Source organism: Mus pahari, chromosome 6 (assembly GCF_900095145.1).
Source record: "Mus pahari chromosome 6, PAHARI_EIJ_v1.1, whole genome shotgun sequence".
Taxonomy (NCBI): domain Eukaryota; kingdom Metazoa; phylum Chordata; class Mammalia; order Rodentia; family Muridae; genus Mus; species Mus pahari.
In genome coordinates this window covers 35,424,696-35,428,546 of record NC_034595.1, presented here as the reverse complement: position 1 = coordinate 35,428,546, position 3,851 = coordinate 35,424,696, and positions in this window count along the sequence as shown.

Genomic DNA, 3,851 nt, shown 5'->3' with positions numbered 1-3,851 from the left:
CAGTGGCTGCAGCTAAGAGCCCTACCACTATGGCAGCAATGATGGCAGATGTGCCAAAGTCTCTTGTAATGATGCAGGGATGGGGCATGATCAGAGATTCAAGTTTCCCAGTCCAGCCGTCGGTGGCATTTATCAAGACCCAGGTCAGTGGTGGTTCTTGGAGAAGCATGGCAGTATCCCATTCACCAGATCCTAGCAGAGGGAGAGAATACAGTTAATGTTTGAACAGTGTAACTTGGCATTGTCACTTTGGAGACAGGCCAGAGAGAAACAGGGATGGGAAGTATGGGTCATCTTAGGCACTGGACATCCATGTGATGTGTGGTTTGTAGTCCAAGAAGCCTCTGAGAAAGGTCTGGTTTGATTTCCTTCCAAGAGGGAGCCATAAAGGAACCATTCTGAATGGGGATGAATGGCCTATAATCCATACAGGATCAGGGCTCGAAGAGGTAAGGCAGCCCCAGACTGATTCCAGAGGCCACCAACCATCAGGTTGTGGGTCCTGCTGGAAAAAATAAGGAGGAGATTAGCCAGACACATTGCGAAATTGTCCTTGGGGTTATGGGGTTATGAAGTACTTTTAAAAGATTTATTTATTTATTTATTTAATGCATATGACCTATATATACATATATGACCTATGTATCAGAAGAGGGCATCAGGTTCCATTATAGATGGCCGTAAGCCACCATGTGGTTGCTGGGAATTGAACTCAGGACCTCTGGAAGAGCAGCCAATGAGTGTACTTAACCGCTGAGCCATCTCTCTAGCCCGGTTATGAAGTATTTCAGTGAAGTGGTTTCTTTTTTTAATTTTTTGTAGAAAGAGAGAAATTTGTCATTAACATATGTAGGCCCATTGTCTTTTTTTTTTTTATAGCAAAGAGCACATCTATCATTAACACTGTTATTTTTACAGTTGTAATGACCATTTTTTGTATTTTGGGGAGTTGTGTCATGGTAAACATATAAGAGGAACAGGTATCAATATTTGTATGTACATATTTGAGGCACGTGTGTCAAGTCTATTTGCCACACAGGGCATTGGCCTCAGGGCATGGGGGCTTACTCTGGGGACTGGAGAGGTCCCAGGGACAGTAACGGCCCACAAGCAGTGCAAGTTTGTACCAAACGCTTAGATGAGGCTGATGTCAACTGGGGAAGCAGCCTGTGTAGGGAAATGGCAGGATTATGGAATCGAGAGTGAGGCCTGCAGCCTGATCTAGTGGTGAGGCGAGGAAGGATGCCACCAGGTGCTCTATCTCCTCACTGCCAGCACGAGGCATCCAGGGGGGTTAGGATGAGCCGGGTCAGAGTGCATCTCCATCAGGGTCTTCAGTCGTGGCTAGATGTAAGGGCCCCTCAGGGGCTTTGAGGGAAGATAACAGTAAGGGCTTGGCCATGTTCGTTGTACACTGACTGTCACTAAAGATGTTAATAGGGTCTGACCAAGTTTTGAACAATAAGAGGATGGCAAGCAAGTTTTTTCAATTGCATGGACCCTGTGAAAGCTTGCTTAAATATTATTGACTTTTTGTCTTCTGGCGGGTGAATAATATACCCAAATGCAGACTTAGAGGCCTCTGTAAAGTCAACAGCTGCTTTAGGGATAGGCTTTTTTTTGACAGCTGGTGGCATACAGACAGGTCTATCATGGGCAAAACGGAAGAGAGTTTTTGTCTTAGAAAATTATGTCTATTTTTTTTTTGATAGTTTATTAAAAACTGGCGGGTGAGAGCTCAGGTACCAGGCCAGAAGGTCCTGGAAAGATGGCAGTACCATCATTTGGGGAGATCTGCTGAGGATTGTAAGGGCCATTTTTAGCACCTTAAGAGATGTAAGAAAGCCGGGCGTGGTGGCGCACGCCTTTAATCCCAGCACTCGGGAGGCAGAGGCAGGCGGATTTCTGAGTTCGAGGCCAGCCTGGTCTACAGAGTGAGTTCCAGGACAGCCAGGGCTACACAGAGAAACCCTGTCTCAGAAAAACAAAACAAAACAAAACAAAACAAACAAACAAAAAAAAATGAAAAAAAGAGAGATGTAAGAAAAATACCATCTGTAAATGGTGTTATTGTGGGTGCAGGGGAGTAAGCAAGATGAATCCAATAGAGGATCCTGTCAGGTTGAAAAAGCTTCCGGTAGAGGTCTTTGATGTAGAAAACCATCCCCCCCCCCAGCACTCCCTCCCCTCAGGGAGCTCTAGAGTAGGCCTGTTGCAAAGGCTGGCCTGTTGAAGAGCTTCATTGACGATTTTGAGGGCCTTTTTAGCCTCCAAGGCAATTGTGATGACATCTACCTTTTGAACCCCTCTAAGAACTGGAAATGGAAGGCTAATTGCCCAGATGTCATAGATAGGCACACTAGGTCTATCCAGGCCATAGGTGCTAGAGAAGTAGGTATGGGAAAGGTGAACTGAAGCTTTTGAGGTTAATTATATTGACTGTGGTGGGGTGACCTACAAAGAGCTAAGCCTCCCATCCTTGTAACTTTTTTTTTGCAAGGTAGTGGTAACAGCAGTTAGATTTTTTTTTGGAGTTGCTCAGGGTTAACATAGCTAATAAGAATATCATCCAGTACATGGATGACGAAGCAATTATTTATTATAGATCAGAAGGCCTCCCCCACACACGCCTGGCAGACAGTGGGGCTGTTTTTTATTTCCTGAGGCAGTGCCTTCCACTGATAACACCGCATGGGTGTCTGATGATTGATTGCTGGTACAGAGAATGTAAATTGCTGCTTATTTTCTTCATGTAAGAGTGTGGGGAAGAGGGCTGGTGAGATGGCTCAGTGGTTAAGAACGCCGACTGCTCTTCCAAAGGTCCTGAGTTCAAATCCCAGCAACCACATGGTGGCTCACAACCATCCATAAACGAAATCTGATGCCCTCTTCTGGAGTGTCTGAAGACAGCTACAGTGTACTTACATTAAATAAATAAATAAATAAATATTAAAAAAAAAAAAGAGTGTGGGGAAGAAGCAATCTTTAATATCTATAGTTAGTCTATAACAGGTCTTTGGTATAGCTGACAATGCAGGGAGGCCTGGTTGCATTAATAGTTCTTAAATTATGGAAAAATTTTAAAAATTTAAAACTTTATGATGCCATAAATTGGTGAATTTTAAGGACTTGTTGAGGCTTCTATATGCCCTACTTGAAATGTTTTTTTTTTTTTTCTTTACAAGCTTTAATGATTTAGTGTATTTGTCGCCCCCTACAGGCCTCTGACGCCTACTGGGGCGTCAGAGTTTTAAGTGAGTTTGAGCGGGAACTGGAACCCCGTGTCAGCAACATCCGCTAGAATTGGGGGCGCTGCGTATCCAGTTTATCCTGGATTATGCAGTCATCACTAAAAGACCTTATTGTCTGTTGTAATCATGACATCCGTGTCCTCAAGTACATCTCTGTCCCATAAGTTATTTGGCAGGTTTAATAAGACCAAAGGCCGTATGGCTCCTTGGTTACTATCATTATCTTGCCAGGTTATGGGTCAGGCAGTCTGCCAGGAAGCAATCAGCCACTGACGCCTTTTACTTGAGGCCTGTGACGGAACTTTTAAGGAGGCAAGTTTGTTCTGCCCCTTTGCCCACGATACCTCCAAATATAGCGCCTTTCAATTTAAGCCTCATGGGGCCTGATTTTAACCCTATGGACTAGTCCACGATAGGGCTCACCTTTTGTTTTCCCTTACTGTGCGCGCTGGAGACTACTCTGTTGGGAGTTTAACGGCCGACCATTTTTAGTTTTCTTGAATTGATAATCCTTTTCCCAATGAAACCCTTTTTTACATTTAGGGGGATACTGAGGCTGACCTCTTTTTTTTTTTTTTTTTCTGATTTTTATTGGGATAT